This window comes from Gorilla gorilla, chromosome 7, assembly GCF_029281585.2.
Source record: "Gorilla gorilla gorilla isolate KB3781 chromosome 7, NHGRI_mGorGor1-v2.1_pri, whole genome shotgun sequence".
In the NCBI taxonomy this organism is placed as follows: domain Eukaryota; kingdom Metazoa; phylum Chordata; class Mammalia; order Primates; family Hominidae; genus Gorilla; species Gorilla gorilla.
This window is the reverse complement of record NC_073231.2, coordinates 97,021,088-97,042,280: the sequence shown is the minus strand read 5'-3', so window position 1 is coordinate 97,042,280 and position 21,193 is coordinate 97,021,088. Positions and strand designations below refer to the sequence as shown.

General features: G+C 35.8%; 1 protein-coding gene and 1 pseudogene across 5 annotated transcripts in view; both read right to left on the bottom strand.

The window, feature by feature from the left end:
- Positions 1-21,193, bottom strand: part of LRRC69 (leucine rich repeat containing 69) — a 117,055-nt gene that overhangs the window by 49,549 nt on the left and 46,313 nt on the right. The window lies entirely within an intron of this gene.
- Positions 10,949-12,323, bottom strand: LOC134759091 (ceruloplasmin-like; annotated as a pseudogene).

The following is a 21,193-nucleotide window of genomic DNA, read 5'->3' as shown; positions in this document are numbered from 1 at the left end:
CAACAATGATAGACTGGATTAAGAACATGTGGCACATATACACCATGGAATACTATGCAGCCATAAAAAATGATGAGTTCATGTCCTTTGTAGGGACATGGATGAAATTGGAAATCATCATTCTCAGTAAACTATCGCAAGAACAAAAAACCAAACACTGCATGTTGTCACTCATAGGTGGGAATTGAACAATGAGATCACATGGACACAGGAAGGGGAATATCACACTCTGGGGACTGTTGTGGGGTGGGGGGAGGGGGGGAGGGATAGCATTGGGAGATATACCTCATGCTAGATGACGAGTTAGTGGGTGCAGCACACCAGCATGGCACATGTATACATATGTAACTAACCTGCACAATGTGCACATGTACCCTAAAACTTAAAGTATAATAAAAAAAAATTATATACACACATATGTACATGTACTCATGCTCCTTTGTGTCAGGAAACTCTTCAGTAATTTGCTTCTATATTGAAATTTCTATACCAAAAAGATAATATTTTCTAAATTTAACTTTTATTTTAGGTTCAAGGGTACATGTTCAGGTTTGTTATATAGGTAAATTGCATTTCATGGAGGTTGGTATACAGATTATTTCATCACCCAGGTAATAATCATAGTACTTGATAGAGAGTTTTTTAATCCTCTCCCTCCTCCCACTTTCTACCCTCAAATAGGCCCCTGTGTCTGTTGTTCCCTATTTTGCGTCCATGTGTATTCAGTGTTTAGCTCCTACTTATAAGTAAGAACATGCAGTATTTAGTTTTCTGTTCCTGGGTTAGTTTGCTTAGGATTATGGCCTCCAGCTCTAAAAAGGACAATATTTTATAAAGTCCTGGATGTTTTTCCAAGCATTTTGTTGCTTCCTGTTTTGAAATATAAGTGTCTGAATTGTTGATGAAGTGTGAACTGACAGCTATTAACGTTAGTCCCAAGATTTTAAATTCACAGTTTGTTTTTTGTATTTGACTCTGGAATCACTCACATTATTATGATTCCTATTATAAAGCACAGAATAAGGGCTCAAAAGTATGTAATGATTCTTTATTACTTGAGTCATTATGATATTAAGAGCAGCATTTTTTGAGCAACGTTTCTTAAATTCTACTGTTTTATATGACTTATTTAGTATTCATTATTCTTCCTATATTTTTATGGCCTGGCTTGCTATATTAATTGCAAAAAAACACAAAAAACAAAAAAACAGACAACACATAGAGTGTCATTTATCTCATGTAACAAGTGTCACAAGTTGAGCAGGCCAGGAGTAGTAAGGCTGTGCAATGCTGCTGCCAGAGGTCCATCCTGCTTAGCAGGTAGGTTGTTGTCTTCGTGCTTGCACTTTACAGTCCCAAATGGCTGCTAATTCTCAATCAAATTCAGGCAACACAAACAAGAAAAGACCAAGGGGCAAGAGATAAAGTCTGTCCAATTTATAGGAAAAACAAAAGCTTTCCTGGAAATCCCACCCAAAAGATTTCCATTTATTTTTCCCTAGCCAGAACTATGACACATGACCACTCCCACTGGAAGTAGTTCAGGAGAGGAGGGCTGGAGATGGGGGTGTCAGCAGCTACTACCCAACAGCACCTGCCACATTTGTTCTTGTATATCAATCACATATCTCTGGTCATCTTTCGGCCCCTCAGTCTTTTCCAAAAGCCCTAATTAGAGTACCAGAGCCTTCATTTATACTCTGAATCATTCTTACAATGTCGTAAGCACTGAGGACACAGCAGTGCCCAAAACAGACAAAATCTCCCCTCCTGGGCTTAAAATGCCCTAAGCGTTTTCTTCATGACACTACCTTAAATTTGTTTACCTGTGTATTATCAGTCTTCCCTACTAGATTATAAGCTCCAAGAGGGCAGGGAATTTGTATTATTCACCTCTGTATCCAGATGTCTACAAAAGTTCCTGGCATACAAAAGACACTCAGAAAATGTATATCGAATACATATATTAATAAATAAGGAAATTGAGACTTGGGGAATTTAAGGATCTCTACAGAAAGTCATACAGTTAATAAAGCAGTAAAGCTAATATTTTAAGAATTTCTATCACCAAAAAAGGAACATTGTCTCTTAAAATTCTCTACCATATCCTCCCTGTCTCAGTCAGTGGTGCTAAGGCTACTATCACTGGTGTGCTGACTGGCACCAACACAGAAGAGGCAGTTCTGAGCATCAATGTCCAACATGGCTTTTGGTGACATTATATTGGTAGCTTGAAACAGGCCATGGTGGGAGTATTTACATTATGGGAATTAGCAGATGCTACAAACGAGGGTTCCGCTCTGGCGCCCCAGGGAGCTGATTGTGTTAAACATTTACTAGCAAAACACTGGATGTTTCACATCTCACTTCCTTGTATATATTAGTGCTGAAAGCATTCCATTGAGCTTTCCAGTTTCTCCCCTTGATATGGTTTGGCTGTGTCTCCATTCAAATCCAATCTTGAATTGTAGCTCCCACAATTTCCATGTGTTGTCAGAGGGAGCCAGTGGAAGGATATTGAATCGTAGGGGCGGGTCTTTCCCGGGCTGTTCTCGTGATAGTGAATAAGTCTCACTAGATCTGATGGTTTTATAAAAAGGAGTACCCCTGCACAAGTTCTCCCTTCCCTGCAGCCATATAAAATATGACTTGTTCCTCCTTCCTTCCGCCATGATTGTGAGGCCTCCCCAACCATATGGAACTGTGAAGCAATTAAACTTCTTTCCTTTATAATTACCCAGTCTCGGGTATGTCTTTATTAACAGCATAACAAGAGACTACTACAGCCCTCCCTAGAAACAGTCCTTATTTTGCTGCTCCTGTAGTACTCACTGAGTTTTCAGCATGGTGCCCTCCTCTTGCTTTCTTTACCCTCCAAATCTCTAAATCTTTGAAGAAGTATCACAGCCCAACAGGGAGTGGGGCAAAAACTGTAACTAAAAACTGTGACTATCCAGCAAAGTGGGCAAAGGCACCGGAGTGTAGGTGGGGAAAAGAACAACAGAATCTATAACCAGCTCTGTGTCTGAAAACGACTAGGGGCAGAACCTTTGTTAAATAACAGCGTTTGGTTGGCAGTCTTGAGCTTCCTCTGTGGAGGCATAAATCTTGTTCTTTTTATATGAGGACAGGTAGTACTGGACTGACTCTACTTGCCATTCCCCAGGGCACTTTCAGTGGAACTTGCACTCTAAAATAGTGAATAACTGAGTAACAATTGTATATGTATCCCATAAAACAATTTCGTAAAGTGCGCTTTTCCATGCTAATATTTAACACAAGCTATATGTTTGATTTTGTTTTCTTCTTGCTTTACAGAGCATATCTTTGATCAAGGAATATAAATTATAATTCCTCTTCCTGCCATGAAGTTTTTCAAAATTGCTAATATTAGGATTTTCAGGTATTCATAGGTTTTGGGTTTTTTTTTTTTTTTCAGTTTATTTTACAACCCCCTCCTCCCATCTGTTCTCTCATTGTCCAGGTTAGATTGCCCCAGAGGACTCCCATATATGTAGGGTAGCCTAACGAAAAAAGAGTGGTGAGAAAGCAATAATACCACCTTCTAGCACAATTTGTCTAAGGTTCTGACATTATGGTGGCAGTCCTACACCACTGTAATAGTGTGTATGAGGTGGAGGAACATGCTGGAGCTTTGATGGTGACAAGGGAAGACAGGAATTAGAACTAATGTAATATTCAAAGTACTTGCTATGTTCTTGGTGATTTATATTTGTTAGCTCAGTCAATCCTCATGGTACACAGTATCATTTGTATTATTTAGATTTTTTAGATAAAGGAATTAAAGTTCAAGTTCAATTAAAATTTTCCTGAAGTCACACAGTTAGAAAGTTGCAAAACTGGAATTCATATGCAGTGCATGAAAGTTCATGTGTTTTCTACTACACAATGCTGCCCCAACCAAGTCAGCACTCTGGCTGCCCTTCACTCTATAATGACCTAAAAAAGAGGTTACTACCAAAATCTTGCTCACTAGATTTCCCTGGGAAAGCTAATTTGTAAAGAAATCTACCAAGAAAAACCTGCATTCTTCTACAGCCAACTCAGGGATCTCTTGCAATAGCTGTTATCTGCAGGAATCATAAAACGTCAACCATAAGTATTGTCAGAATTAAAACCCAAGTTTGTCTGATTCCAGACTCTGTCTGATGTTTTCATCCATCATACTTCTTCCATTAATGAAAAAAATTAAAATATATCTACTACACAAAAACAGAAAACCCATTAACTGCATGTCTTTATTAGAGTTGTACATGTGACTTGAATCAGCTATAATTCTCATGACAGAGATGCACAAAGAAAAAAATCTGAGGTCCAAATACGCACCAAACCACCTGAGAAATCTTGCCACCAGATTATTTTAATATATTAGCACTAACTCCCGTCTTACAAGTATAAGAAAGAGAAAGTAAGCAAAACTTCTGCATTCTGAAACAAGCAACTACAGTAACAAAAACCTCATGGTCTCCCCACAGTGACACGATCAGCTTTTCTGAGGGTCACCTAGTGTGTCACCCTTTGTGATTCAGTTGCATGACATCCCCTGCACAGCTAAGTTGCCTAAGTCTTTTACTAACCCAGTGCCTTCTGTTTGGAATTATTTCCTTGACTTTCAGCTCTGCTTTTTCTTTAATGTATCCTCCTATAAAACCACACCTGAAATTTCTTTGACATTCCCATTTTATCCTGGACTACAGGAATGCCAGCAAAGACTCTAAGATATGGTGCCAGAGAATATCCTTTCTTCCTCTCAAAAATTAGGCAAAATTTTCCTTTTGTGGGGGAACTACAGATGTTGCCAATTGTTCCTCCTAATTACCAGGCACAAAATGTCTATTCACCAACCTTCCCATCTCAAATGAACCTTCGTAGGAGTCTTGACTTCTATTTTCTAAAGTGAGCCTATAGGAGTTAGGGAGGTATGTAGCAGCAAGGAAGGAATTCACAGATCAGTCCTTTCTCTGGCTAGTTCAACTCAGCCAAGTCTTCCTCAACAATTAAAAGAACATGCAATATTAACGAACAGTCAAGAACAATACATGATAATCAGGCATAATATGTTTATATAAATCACTACTAGTAATTAAGAGTATTTTTGGTTTTGAAGCAACCTAGGTTTGAATTTCAGCTCTGAAATTGAGAAAAGTACCTTAATCTTTTCTGAAAGCCTCAGTTTTATCATCTGTAAAATGGAAACGGTAATAGTTCCTAGCTCATGAAACTATAATGAAAATTAAATAAAAGGATACTATTTAAAGTGTTTAGCACAAAACCAGCATAGTTTTCAAAAAATATTATTAACCATTGTTTGTTTTTATATAGCAACTTTACATATCCTTTCTTGGCATATTACTGTTTCCAGCAAGCATCTGTGACCTAGATAGATGAAACCATAGCTAACCATTCTGAGTATACCCCAGACTGAAGAGTAGCCTTCTATGATGGACTTTGGCCATCTTTGAAGGTTCTGACCTTAATCATCAGACTTCTAGGCCATGGAATTTCCTTGCCAGCTTTTCCTAAAGGAAAGCAGTCCTGGCTCTAACAGAAGAATGAGCTATTTTCTGAGCCTAGTTTCCTGACACCTTTGGGTAGTTGTCTTCTTGACACAGAAGTTAGTTTTTACCCTTATTATATTCTAGAACCTTCCATATTTACTGCCTCTAATCACTATACCTATCTCACAATACCTTCTCCACAATCCCAATTTACAATGTGATTTTCTGTATATGGGCACTTGGAGAAAAAAGCAAGAGAAAGCTAACATTTATAAAGTTGTAGGAAGTTTTCTATAAATTTATTTGATCCCACTTCATAAAAATGTTAAGAATAATGAAAAAATTGATTGCCTTGCCTCATACTCTCACTGCTGACAACAAATAAAATATTCTGAAATTCCCTGAAATTTTATACAGGGAGCTTTGGAAGTCTCTTGAGATACCTTCTCAGTCAAGAGCTGGATTTTTATTTTTTATTTGGCTTGTATTTTAATATATATTCCACTATCCTCTAAGAACTTTGTGATTTATAATAGAAGATATGAAAAGTGTGGCCAATAAAATTAGAGCTCAAAATATAGAAAAAATATTGATTTTAAAACTATAATCTTTTAATTTTTTTCTAAACTTGGCAACCATAGCAGTAAGAATTTTTAGGGGTTTATATAATTTTAACTACCTGATAAAATTTAAAAGGAAATATAACTATAATAGAAATGTAATGCAGCTATTAAAGAGATTTACCTTAAAGTGGTCTTAGAAGAAAGAACACAAAGTCTTCTGAAAAATAAGTGGAACAGGAAAGCAATATAAAAGCAAGCAAATAAAGTGGAAGTTGAGAGAAGAAGGATCAAGATGGAGACAAGTTCTGACATCAAGGTCAGAGAAGATTTTTGAGACCCTCCCAAAGTTTGTGACTTGTGAACATTAGATGAAGTGTAGGGAAATCAGACAATGGCTATGATAAAGCTATTCAGTCATTCATTCATTCAACAATGTGTATTGTTGCTTATTATGTATGCTTATTATTTGCCAAGGATTGCTCTTGGCAATAAAATATAGCAATGAATAAATAGGCAAAGATGCTGTTTTCATGGAAACTTGCATTCTATGGAGGATAAAAAAATGGAGGGTGGGTACATAAAAACAATAAGCAAGTAAACAAATCTAAACATGTATTTATTACAGTGGTAAGTGCCATAAAGAAAAATTTAAAATTTGATGTCATAGAGTAGAGGCTATTTTGACTGAGTTGTGAGGAAAAGCTCTCCTGAGGAGTTGATATCTGAGCTGAGATCTATATAATACAAAAAAGACAACCATGGGAATATAAGATAGAAATAACTGCACTTAACATGATCTGGAAAATAAAAGCCAAGTTTAAGATTTTCAGGAGATAAATGAAAAGTGTAAAAAGTAACATAGTAGATTTGAAAAAGAACCAACAAGAAATTGTAACAATAAATAAAACTGAAATACATGATCTAATGGGTAGGTTTGACAACATGTAGACAAAGCTGAAAAAAAAAGTATTAATTTGTAAAATATATCAGGAGAACATATCTAGAACTAAACACAGGGAGACAAAAGAATGGAAAACAGAGGTGGAGGGAGATAAGATGCAAAAAGATAAGTAAGTACTCACCATCAATAACAATATTGAATATAAACAGTTTAAATTTTCCCAACTATAAGATTTAAACAGGCTGAATGGATAAAAACATAAGACCCAACTAATTCTGCCTACAAAAAACTCACTTACCTGCAACAACACACATAGACTGAAAGTTAAGGGATGGGAAAAGATGTTCCATACAAATGGAAAACAAAAGTGAGCAGGAGTAACTATACTTACATTAGATCAAATAGACTTCAAGTCAAAAAATATAAAAAGGAACAAAGAAGGTCATTATATAATGATAAAGGGATTAATTCAGTAAGAGGATATAACACATGTAAATGTATATGCAGCCAACACTGGAACAGCCAGATATATAAAGCAAGTATCAGTAGAACTAAAGGGAGAGATAGACCCTAGTACAATAATAGTTGGGGACTCAATGCTCCACTCTCAGCACTGGACAGAGTATCCAGACAGAAAATCAATGAAGAAACATCAGACTTAAACTGCACTACAAAATCAAATGGACCTAACAGACATTTATAAAACATGTCATCCAACAGCTGCAGAATGCACATTCTTCTCCCCAGCACATGGAACATTCTCCAGGATAAACCATATGTTAGGACATAAAACAAGTCTCAACAAATTTTTAAAAATCAAAATCATAAGTATCTTTCAGATCACAGTGGAATAAAACTATGAATCAATAACAAGAGGAACTGTGGAAACTGTACAAACACATGAAAGTGAAACAATGTGCTCCTGAGTCACCAAAGGTGAATAAAGAAATTAAGAAGAAAATTTTTAAGTTTCTTGAAACAAATGAAAACAGAAACACTGCATACCAAAACCTATTAAATATAGTAAAAGCATTACTAAGAGGGAAGTTTATAGCAATGAATACCTACAACAAAAATTAGAAAGATTTTAAATAAACAATCTGACAATGCACCTCAAGGATCTAGAAAAGCAAGAACAAATTAAACCCAAAATTAGTAGAAAGAAAGAAAGAAAATTAGCGCAGAAATAAACAAAATAGAGAATAAAAAGCAAATTTAAAAAGTTGTTTGAAAAGATAAACAAAATCAACATGGCATTAGACTAAAAAGAGACAGAAGATTCAAATACATAAAATTAGAAATGAAAAAGGAGACACATTAATATCACAGAATGCAAAGGATCAATAGAGATTATCATGAACAACTATATGCCAAAAAATTGGAAAACCTAGAGAAAACAGATAAATTTCTGCACATATATAATTTAACAAGGTTGAACCAGGAAGAAATAGAAAACCTAAACAGATCAGTAATGAGTAATGAGATTGAAACAGTAATAACTCTCCCAAAATGAACAAACAAAAAAGCCCAGGACTGCATAACTTCACTGCTAAATTCTATCAAACTTTTAAGAAAATAACACCCACTTTTCTCAAACCATTCCAAAAAGAAAGAAGGAAGTTCTTCCTAACTCATTCTTCAAGGCCAGCATTTCCCTTATACCGAAACCACAAAAGGACACAACAACAACAAGAAAAACTACAAATGAATAACCTTGATGAACATAGATGCAAAAACCTTAAAAAAATAGTAGCAAATGGAATCCAACAGTATATCAAAATGATTACACACCATGATCAAGTGGATTTAGGCCATGGATTCAAGGATGGTTCAATATATGCTAATAAGTAAATATATAATACATCATATCAACAGAATGAAGGGTAGAAATCATATGATCATCTCAATAGAGGCAGAAAACGGATTTGATAAAATTCTACACCTTGTCATGATAAAAACTCTCAACAAATTAGGTATTAAAGGAATATGACTAAACAAAGTAAAGGCCATATATGATAAACCCACAGTAAAATCATAGTGAGTATGGAAAAGCTTTCAGCAGGGAAAAGGAAAATGCTTTTCCTCTGAAATCTGGAGCAAGACAAGGATGCCTATTTTTTACCACTCTTATTCAACATAGTATAATACTTGTATTACTCCATTCTCACACTGCTATAAAGAACTGCCTGAGACTGCGTAGTTTATGAAGAAAAGAGGTTTAATTGACTCATGGTTCCACAGGCTGTACATGAGGCATGGCTGGAGAGGCCTCAGTAGACTTACAATCATGGAAGAAGATAAAGGGGAAGCAAGGCACATCTTCACATGGTCAGCAGGAGAGAGAGCGAAGGGGGAAGTGCTGTGCATTTTTAAACAACCAGATCTCATGAGAACTCACTATCACAAGAACAGTATGGGGTAAATCTGCACCCATAATCCAATCACCTCCCACCAGGTCCCTCCCCCAACATTGGAGATTACAATTCAACATGAGATTTGGGTGGGGACACAGAGCCAAACCATGTCAGCACTGGAGTTCCTAAGAGAGTAATTAGGCAAGACAAAGAAATAGTAAGGAATGAAATTAAGAAACAGGAAGTCAAATTGCCCTATTTGCAGATGACATGATCTTATACATTTAAAAAAAAAACAAAAAACTAAAGATTCCGCCAAAAAACCTGTTTGAACTAATTAACAAATTCAATAAAGTTGCAGGATACAAAGTCAACCAAACAAAAATCACTAGTGATTCTATAAACCAGTAATAAATAATTCATCAAGAAAAAATTATCCCATTTACAGTAGCTACAAAAGATTTTTAAAGCTAAAAATAAATTTATCCAAAATGGTGAAAGATTTCCACAATGATACCTACAAAATACTGCTAAAAGAAATTAAAGAGGGCACACACAAAGATGGAAAGACATCTCATGTTCATGGATTGGAAGAATTCATATTTTTGTTGTTGTTGTTTTGTTTTGTTTTTTTTAAGGTGGGGATTGACTTTTATTCCAAGGAACAACATCAGTTCACTGTTGTTGGAGACATGACAATCATTTTCACCCCAAGAACACTTTAAGGAAACATTTTACAAGTATGCTTGAAAGAATGTCACTAACTGGTCCAGAATTTTATCTTCTTGATTTTTCCAGATTTCTCTATGTTTTTGAGAAAGATGTTAATGTTTTGCCATGGTAAAAAATTTCAAACCTCATTTTCTTTGTTCCTTTTCTTTTTACTTTAAGAAAACTCATGCTCTGTTTCTCTGAATCAAATGAAGTAGAAGTTTACAAAGCTAACTTTCTTCTTGTCTAGCTATTAACATGATTTGTCAAATGCATGTTTTTTTCAGCCAAAGCCTTGTTCCCATTTTTTTGTTGATGTGTACTCTTGCTCTTTTAGCTAGAGTGTATGTGAAAATAAAGAAATATGTCATTGTATTCACAACCATGTGTCTTCATGTATAACTTTTTGTTTAAAAAATTTTTAGTTCAAGTTTAGTTCATTGATATTATCCTCTGAATGCAGTTAAGGCTTGGCAGAAATTCTACTTATGTGACATCTGCCACAGGTCTGTTTTGAAGCTTTTCTTCTAATGGCAATGTTTATCCTTACCAGGATTTAATCTATAGAATTGTCTCTCAACTCTGCTTTTCTCCAGTTCCAGATAACGCCCTTTAGACCATCCCTTCAGGGGTTCACAAAACTCAGATTTGTGTCATTCTATTTTATTTATTTTATTTTTTATTTCCTTCCCTCATACCTTGCCCATTCCCTCTGAATATTAGGTGTAATGTCAACAGCATGTTAGAAGGATCAATGGGAAGGCAATGATTGAAAACATTTCATTGAACCTTAATAGTGTTCCTTTGAGGAGCACGCAGGAAAATACCTGGTCATAGATCTTTTTTTAAATGCAGTTTTATAAAACCCTAATAGTGGTGATATGATTAGACTGTATGAATCAATTTTATTACCTAGTGTACAAGTGTCAGTCATGTATCATTATATAGTCTGTTGATGTTTCCATTTGCAAAAAATTAATAGTTTTCCCCCACAAATGCACAAAGTTGTATGTTTCCAGTCTTCTTTCAATGTTTATAGTCATTCCAAAGTAACATTCTATTTTACACTTTCACATACATTGTTATGAATCATTGGTTTTTCTCTTTTTTCCACTTTTCACCAATGTATTTCATTCAGCCAGACTTGGTGTCTTCATTTTGTAGAACAGTGTAAGTGGTTTCCATTCCAGCATGAATGTGGTCGGTCACATGGCAGTGGAGTAACCAAATTCCAGGTGTTCTTGGAAACATTTCTAGGGTTTGGTATGTTCCAGGGAAAATGTCAAAGACATCAGAACTATAAACACCCCTGTGCTTGTATTAGAAGCTATGGCCGTGAAAATGTACAGGGTGTAAGTCTATTTCATCGCCCATTGACTTCATCTCCCACGTGCATTGTGAGGTCTTGTAGGTTTCCAAACATTCTTCCATTAACAGCATGCATTTTATTGCTTTCTATGAATTCCTCATTATCTTTGTTTACTTTCTTGGGGTGATCAGAGTTTGTTTTGATGTTGTCATCTAAGTACCAAGATTCATTCTCATCAAAAACTAGAAACAGAAAGGCAAATTCCAGTTTCTTTCTGGGATTGAATACTTTCAAGTAATGTCTTCGACAAACAATCAGGGGGCCAATTAATCCACTGTAGAGACCCTTAACTTGATCCACAGTTGAATAGTAAGCCCATGGAATACAAGCAGAATCCTCTGTTCCAGCTCCAGATCTTTCTGGGATTTTCCATAGGTAAGTGAGAGTTTCACCTGGTAATGCTGGAATAAATGTAGAACTCTCCATTTGTACCCCATGGGCATGTATTGAGTAGGGCCTTGTGGTCATGTTTTTAAAGATAATTTTGACTTTGTCTCCAACATCTGCATGAAGTTGTAGACCTAGAATTCCCAGATGTTCTTCTTCAGCTTTTCTCTCCACTGGAATACGGAACGTGCTATCAGTATACTGCCGATACACAACTTTCTTGTACTTTGAGCCTATATAAAACTCTCCCTTATCTAAAAATGCATTTGAAACATTCTGCTCTTGTAAATGATGCAGCTCCTTTTCCCACTCCCTTTGTGGGGAATAATCCCATTCCACTTCCACTGCTGCGATATAGTATGTCCTCTCTCCCAGGTAGAAGGTGGAATCCTCAGACTGCCGCCTGCATTGGTTCACAGTATATTTTTGCTTCATGCCGCCTGTGTAATGATCAGCTAGCTGTAAGGCATTCAACATTAAAAGTCCAGTGCATTTTATTAGATTCCTGAAAGTCTTCATCTTCCTTATCCACCTGATCAGGTGCAGTTGTAAACATTCTGATATTATCTTCCAGAAGTAAACTCTCATTCTCATTAAATACTATAGGAAACAAATAGAACTCCTTGTCTACATCTTTCTGTCTCCAATTTGCATGTAAACTTCCTTTCTTGCATATTTTCATTGGCCCAATAAGCCCAGTGAATGTATCTTTAGTGGGATCCACAGCAGAATAATACATCTTAGCTAGACATACAGGATCTGCATTAGTGGGTCCTACTTCTTTGGGGACAGTCCATTCATAGGTGAATGTTTCTGTGGGTGCCACATGGGAAGCTGAAGGAGGCACACCTGTGAGAAAGGTCACATTAGAGAGGTGAAGTCTGCTTTCTAATGTCAGAATTCATAATGTTAAAGTGATTATATTACACAAAGCAATCTACAGATTCAAAGCAATCCCTATCAAAATACCAATGACACTCTTCACAGAAACAGAGAAAGTAATTCTAAAATTTATATGGAACCACAGAAGACCCCCAAGAACCAAAGCAATTCTGAGCAAAAAGAACAAACCTAGAGTCATCAAACTACCTGACTTCAAAATATACCACAAAGCTATAGTAACCAAAACAGCATAGAACTGGTTTAAAAAAGACACTTAGACCAATGGAACAGAATAGAGAACCCAGAAATAAATCCATATATTTACAGTCAACTGATTTTTGACAAAGGTGCCAGGAACATACACTGAAAGGAGAGCCTCTTCAAAAAACGGTGCTGGGAAAATTGAATATCCATACACAGAAGATTGAAACTAGACTCATATCTCTCACCATAAACAAAAATCAACTCAAGATGAATTAAAGACTTAAATGTAAGACCTGAAACTATAAAACTACTACAAGAAAACATAAGGGAAACACTTCAGGAATTAGTGTGGGCAAAGATTTTGTGGGTAAGACTCAAAATCAAAATAGAAAGAATATTTTTTTAAAAAACAGAATAAAAAAATACTCAAAACCACGGACAACAAAAGCAAAAATAGACATGATTATATCAAACTTAAAAGTTTCTGCATATTAAAGGAAACAATCAACTGAGTGAAGAGATAACTTGTAGAAAGGCAGAAAATATTTCCAAGCCATTCATCCTACAAGTGATTAATATACAGAATAAAAAAGAACCCAACTCAAGAGCAAAAGGAAACCCCAAATAATTTGATTTAAAAATTGGTGAAGGATCTGAATAGACATTTCTCAAATGAAGACACACAAATGGCCAACAAGTATCTGAAAAACAGGTCCAACATCACTAATCATCCAGGAAAATGCAAATCTAAACCACAGTAAGACATATCTCATCCCAGTTGGAATGGCTCTTGTCCAAAAGTTTGAATTTGTTGTAACAAATAGAAACAAATAAAAATAAATAAATGCTGGTGAGGACACAAAGAAAACTCATACACTGTAAATGGGAACATAAATTAGTACATCCATTATGAAAAACAGTATTAAGTTTCCTCAAAAATCTATGAATAGAACTACCATATGATCTAGCAATACCACTACTATTTCCAAAGGAAAAGAAATCAGTATATCAAAGAAACATCTGCACCCCCATGTTTACAGCACTACAATATGTAGTCAACCTAAGTATCCAGCAAAAGATTAAGGAATAAGGAAAATGTTGCATATATATATATATGTGGTGTGTGTATATATATATGGTGTGTATATATATATATATATATATGGTGTGTGTACATATATGTTGTGCATATATATGTTGTGTAGATATATATACGTTGTGCATATATATATACACAACATACATATTCATAAAAAGAATATTATTTAGTCATAAAAAGAATGAAATCCTGTTATTCGAGGCAATATGGATGAACCTGGAGGACATTATGTTAAGTAAAATAAGTCAGGCACAGAAAGATAAATACCACATGTTATCACTCATGTGTGAGATAAAAATGTTGAGTTCATAGAAGTAGAGAGTAGAATAGTGGTTATTAGAGGCTGGGAAGAGTAGGGAAGAGGTGAGGAAAGCGTTAGTTAACAAATACAAAATTACAGCTAGAGAGGAGAAATAAGTTCTAGTGTTCTAGTATTCTATAGCACTGTAGGGTGCCTATAGTTAATAATTTATTGTATGTTTTCAAATAGATGAATTTCAAATAGATAGGTTGTTGAATGTTTCCAACACAAAGAAATGATGAATATTTGAGGTAATGGATATGCTAATTACTCTGATTCAATCATTACTCATTGTATATATGTATAAAAATCTCACTCTGCACCCCACAAATATGTACAATTATTATGTGTTGCTTAAAAATTTTTTAAAAAGATGGAGGTATGTAATAGAAAGTTTTGAATTGTCTAAGAGGAGAGAATAAGTATCAAATAAATACTTTTCATAAAGCACACAATAATTTTTTTTTAATTTTTAGGGTAGTCAGTTAAAATAATAAACAAATGGTTCTCCTTGAAGAGGTCCTTCACATCCTTTGTTAGCTGTATTCCTACATATTTTAATCTCTTTGTAGCAATTGTGAATGGAAGTTCATTCATGATTTGGCTCTCTGCTTGTCTACTGTTGGTGTATAGGAATGCTTGTAACTTTTTGCACATTGATTTTCTATCCTGAGACTTTGCTGAAGTTGCTTATCAGCTTAAGGATCTCTTGGGTTGAGACGATGGGGTTTTCTGGATATAGGATCATGTCATCTGCAAACAGAGACAATTTGATTTCCTTTTTCATATTTGAAAACCCTTTATTTCTTTCTCTTACCTGATTGACCTGGCCAGAACTTCCAATACTACATTGAATAGGAGTGGTGAGAGAATGCATGCTTGTCTTGTGCCAGTTTCCAAAGGAAATGCTTCCAGCTTTTCCCCATTCCATGTGATATTGGCTGTGGGTTTGTCATAAATAGTTCTTATTATTTTGAGATATGTTCCATTAATACCTAGTTTATTGAGAGTTTTTAACATGAAGGGATGTTGAATTTTATTGAAGACTGTCTGCATCTATTGAGATAATCATGGGGTTTTTGTCCTTGGTTCTATTTATATGATGAATTATATTTATTGATTTGCATATGTTGAACCAGCCTTGCATCCCAGGAATGAAGACCACTTGACCATGGTGGATACACTTTGTGATGTGCTGTTGAATTCAGTTTGCCAGTATTTCATTGGGGATTTTTGCATCAATACTCATCAGAGATATTGGCCTGAAGTTTTTTTTTTTGTTGTGTGTCTGCCAGGTTTTGGTATCAGAATGATGCTGGCCTCATAAAATGAGTTAGGGAGGAGTGTCTCCTTTTGAATTATTTGGAATAGTTTCAGAAGGAATGGGGAATGGTACCAACTCCTCTTTGTACTTCTGGTAGAATTCAGCTGTGAATCCATCTGATCCTGGGCTTTTTTTTTTTTTTCTTTGGTTGGTAGGTTATTTATTACTGCCTCAATTTCAGAAATTGTTATTGGTCTATTCAAGGATTTGACTTCTTCCTGGTTTAGTCTTGGGAGGGTGTATGTGTCCAGGAATTGATCCATTTCTTCTAGATTTTCTAGTTTATTTGCAAAGAGGTATTTATAGTATTCTCTGATGGTTGTTTCTATTTCTTTGGGGTCAGTGGTGATATGCCCTTTGTAGTTTTCATTGTGCCTATTTGATTCTTCTCCCTTTTCTTCTTTATTAGTGTAGCTAGCAGTCTATCTATTTTATTAATTTTTTCAAAAAACCAGCTCCTGGATTCATTGATTTTTCTTGAAGGATTTTTCATGTCTCTATCTCCTTCAGTTCTGCTCTGATCTTAGTTATTTCCTGTCTTCTCCTAGCTTTTAGATTTGTTTGCTCTTGCTTCTCTAGTTCTTTTAGTTGTGATGTTAGGGTGTCAATTTGAGATCTTTCTAGCTTTCTTATGTGGGCATTTAGTACTATAATTTCCCTCTTATCACTGCTTTAGCTGCATCCCAGAGATTCTGGTACATTGTCTCTTTGTTCTCACTGTTTCCAAAGAACATTTTGATTTCTGCCTTAATTTCATTATTTACTCAGGAGTCATTCAGGAGCAGGTTGTTCAATTTCCATGTAGTTGTGTGGTTTTGAGTAAGTTTCTTAATCTTGAGTTCTAATTTGATTGCACAGGGGTCTGAGAGACTGTTTGTTATGATTTCAGTTATTTTGCAATTTGCTGAGGAGTGCTTTATTTCCAACTATTTCATCAATTTTAGAGTAAGTACCATGTGGCACTGAGAAGACTGTATATTCTGTTGTTTGGGGGTGGAAAGTTTTGTAGATATCTATCAGGTCCATTTGATCCAGAGTTGAGTTCAAGTCCTGAATATCCTTGTTAATTTTCTGTCTCAATGATCTAATATTGACAATGGGGCATTAAAGTCTCCTACTATTATTGTGTGGGAGTCTAAGTCTCCTTGTAGTTCTCTAAGAACTTGCGTTACAAATCTGGGTCCTCCTGTATTGGGTGCATATACATTTAGGATAGTTAGCTTTTCTTGTTGATCCCTTTACCATTATATACTGCCCTTTTCTTTTTTGATTTTTGTTGGTTTAAAGTCTGTTTTGTTAGAAACTACAATTGCAACCTCTGCTTTTATCTGCTTGCCATTTGCTTGGTAAATGTTCTTCCATCCCTTTATTTTGAGCCTATGTGTATCTTGGCACATGAGATGGGTCTCTTGAATACAGCACACTGATGGGTCTTGACACTTTATCCAATTTGTCAGTCTGTGTCTTTTAATTGGGGCATTTAGCCCATTTACTTTTAAGGTTAATATTGTTATGTGTGAATTTGATAATGTCATCATGATGCTAGCTGGTTATTGTGCACACTCACAAACCGCTGCTCAAGGAAATAAGAGAAAACAAAGAAATGGAAAAACACTCCATCCTTGTGGATAGGAAGAATCAATATTGTGAAAATGGCCATAATGTCCAAAGTAATTTATAGATTCAATGCTATACCCATCAAATTACCATTGACATTCTTCACAGAATTAGAAAAAACTACTTTAAAATTTGTATGGAAACAAAAAAAGAACTCTAATAGCCAAGACAATCCTAAGCAAAAAGAACAAAACTGTAGGCATCACGCTACCTGACTTCAAACTATACTACAAGGCTACAGTAATCAAAACAGCATGGTACTGGTAACAAAACAGACACTTAAACCAAGGGAACAGAATAGACATCTCAGAAATAAGACCTCAAATCTACAACCATCTGATCTTCAACAAACCTGACAAAACAAGCAATGGGGAAAGTATTCCCTATTTAATAAATGGTGCTAGGAAACCTGGCTAGCCATATGTGGAAAATTGAAACTGCACCCCTTCCTTACACCTTATACAAAAATTAACTCAAGAAGGATTGAAGACTTAAATATAAAACCAAAAACCATAAAAACCCTAGAAGAAAACATAGGCAATACTATTCAGAAAATAGGCATGGGCAAAAATATTACGATGAAATCACCAAAAGCAATGGCAACAAAAGCAAAAATAGACAAATGGGATCTAATTAAAGAGTGTATGCACAGCAAAAGAAACTATCACCAGAGCGAACAGGCAACCTACAGAATAGGAGAAAATTTTTGCAAACTACCCATCTGACAAAGGTCTAATATTCAGAATTTACAAGGAACTTAAACAAATTTGCAAGAAAAATAAACATCAGAAAGTGGGCAAAGGACATGAACAGACACTTCTCAAAAGAAGACATTTATGCGGCCAAGAAACATATGAAAAAAAAAGCTCAACATCACTGATCATTAGAGAAATGCAAATCAAAACCACAATGAGATACCATCCCACAAAAGTCAGAATGGCAATTATTAAAAAGTCAAGAAACAACAGATCCTGGCAAGGCTGCAGAGAAATAAGAACACTTTTACACTGTTGGTGGGAGTGTAAATTAGTTCAACCACTGTGGAAGACAGTGTGGTGATTCCTCAATGATCTAGAACCAGAAATACCATTTGACCCAGCAATCCCATTACTGGGTATAATACCCAAAGGGATATAAATCATTCTATCATAAAGATACATGTACACATATGCTTATTGCAGCACTATTCACAATAGCAAAGACTGGGAACGAACCCAAATGCCCATCAATGATAGACTGGATAAAAAAATGTGGTACATACATAGTTGGAAGTAAAGCACTCCTCAGCAAATGTAAAAGAACAGAAATTATAACAAACTGTCCCTCAGACCACAGTGCAATCAAACTAGAACTCAGGATTAAGAAACTCACTCAAAACCACTCAACTACATGGAAACTGAACAACCTGCTCCTGAATGACTACTGGGTATATAATGAAACGAAGGCAGAAATAAAGATGTTCTTTGAAACCACCGAGAACAAAGACACAACATAACCAGAATCTCTGGGACACATGCAAAGCACTGTGTAGAGGGAAATTTATAGCACTAAATGCCCACAAGAGAAAGCAGGAAAGATCCAAAATTGACACCCTAACATCACAATTAAAAGAACTAGAGAAGCAAGAGAAAACACATTCAAAAGCTAGCAGAAGGCAAGAAATAACTAAGATCAGAGCAGAACTGAAGGAAATAGAGACACAAAAAAACCTTCAAAAAATCAATGAATCCAGGATCTGGTTTTTTGAAAAGATCAACAAAATTGATAGACCACTAGCAAGACTAATAAAGAAGAAAAGAGAGAAGAATGAAATAGACGCAATAAAAAATGATAAAGGGGATATCACCACCGATCCCACAGAAATACAAACTACCATCAGAGAATACTATAAACACCTCTACGCAAATAAACTAGAAAATCTAGAAGAAATGGATAAATTCCTCGACACATACACCCTCCCAAGACTAAACCAGGAAGAAGTTGAATCTCTGAGTAGATCAATAACAGGCTCTGAAATTGAGGCAATAATTAATAGCTTACCAACCAAAAAAAGTCTAGGACCAGATGGATTCACAGCCGAATTCTACCAGAGGTACAAAGAGGAGCTGGTACCATTCCTTCTGAAACTATTCCAATCAGTAGAAAAAGAGGGAATCCTCCCTAACTCATTTTATGAGGCCAGCATTATCCTGATACCAAAGCCTGGCAGAGACACAACAAAAAAAGAGAATTTTAGACCAATATCCCTGATGAACATCGACGCAAAAATCCTCAATAAAATACTGGCAAAACGAATCCAGCAGCACATCGAAAAGCTTATCCACCATGATCAAATGGGCTTCATCCCTGGGATGCAAGGCTGGTTCAATATACGCAAATCAATAAATGTAATCCGGCACATAAACAGAACCAATGACAAAAACCACATGATTATCTCAATAGATGCAGAAAAGGCCTTTGACAAAATTCAACAATGCTTCATGCTAAAAACTCTCAATAAATTAGGTATTGATGGGATGTATCTCAAAATAATAAGAGCTATCTATGACAAACCCACAGCCAATATCATACTGAATGGGCAAAAACTGGAAGCATTCCCTTTGAAAACTGGCACAAGACAGGGATGCCCTCTCTCACCACTCCTATTCAACATAGTGTTGGAAGTTCTGGCCAGGGCAATCAGGCAGGACAAGGAAATAAAGGGTATTCAATTAGGAAAAGAGGAAGTCAAATTGTCCCTGTTTGCAGATGACATGATTATATATCTAGAAAACCCCATTGTCTCAGCCCAAAATCTCCTTAAGCTGTTAGGCAACTTCAGCAAAGTCTCAGGATACAAAATCAATCTGCAAAAATCACAAGCATTCTTATACACCAATAATAGACAGAGAGCCAAACCATGAGTGAACTCCCATTCACAACTGCTTCAAAAAGAATAAAATACGTAGGAATCCAACTTACAAGGGATGTAAAGGACCTCTTCAAGGAGAACTACAAACCACTGCTCAATGAAATAAAAGAGGATACAAACAAATGGAAGAACATTCCATGCTCATGGGTAGGAAGAATCAATATCATGAAAATGGCCATACTGCCCAAGGTAATTTATAGATTCAATGCCATCCCCATCAAGCTACCAATGAATTTCTTCACAGAATTGGAAAAAACTACTTTAAAGTTCATATGGAACCAAAAAAGAGCCCACAGTGCCAAGTCGATCCTAAACCAAAAGAACAAAGCTGGAGGCATCACACTACCTGACTTCAAACTATACTACAAGGCTACAGTAACCAAAACAGCATGGTACTGGTACCAAAACAGAGATATAGACCAATGGAACAGAACAGAGCCCTCAGAAAGAATGCCGCATATCTACAACCACCTGATCTTTGACAAACCTGACAAAAACAAGAAATGGGGAAAGGATTCCCTATTTAATAAATGGTGCTGGGAAAACTGGCTAGCCATATGTAGAAAGCTGAAACTGGATTGCTTCCTTACACCTTATACAAAAACTAATTCAAGATGGATTAAAGACTTAAATGTTAGACCTAAAACCATAAAAACCCTAGAAGAAAACCTAGGCAATACCATTCAGGACATGGGCATGGGCAAGGACGTCATGTCTAAAACACCAAAAGCAATGGCAACAAAAGCCAAAATTGACAAATGGGATCTAATTAAACTAAAGAGCTTCTGCACAGCAAAAGAAACTGCCATCAGAGTGAACTGGCAACCTATAGAATGGGAGAAAATTTTTGCAATCTACTCATTTGACAAACGGCTAATATCCAGAATCTACAAAGAACTCAAACAAATTGACAAGAAAAAAACAAACAACCCCATCAAAAAGTGGGTGAAGGATATGAACAGACATTTCTCAAAAGAAGACATTTATGCAGCCAAAAGACACATGAAAAAATGCTCCTCATCACTGACCATCAGAGAAATGCAAATCAAAA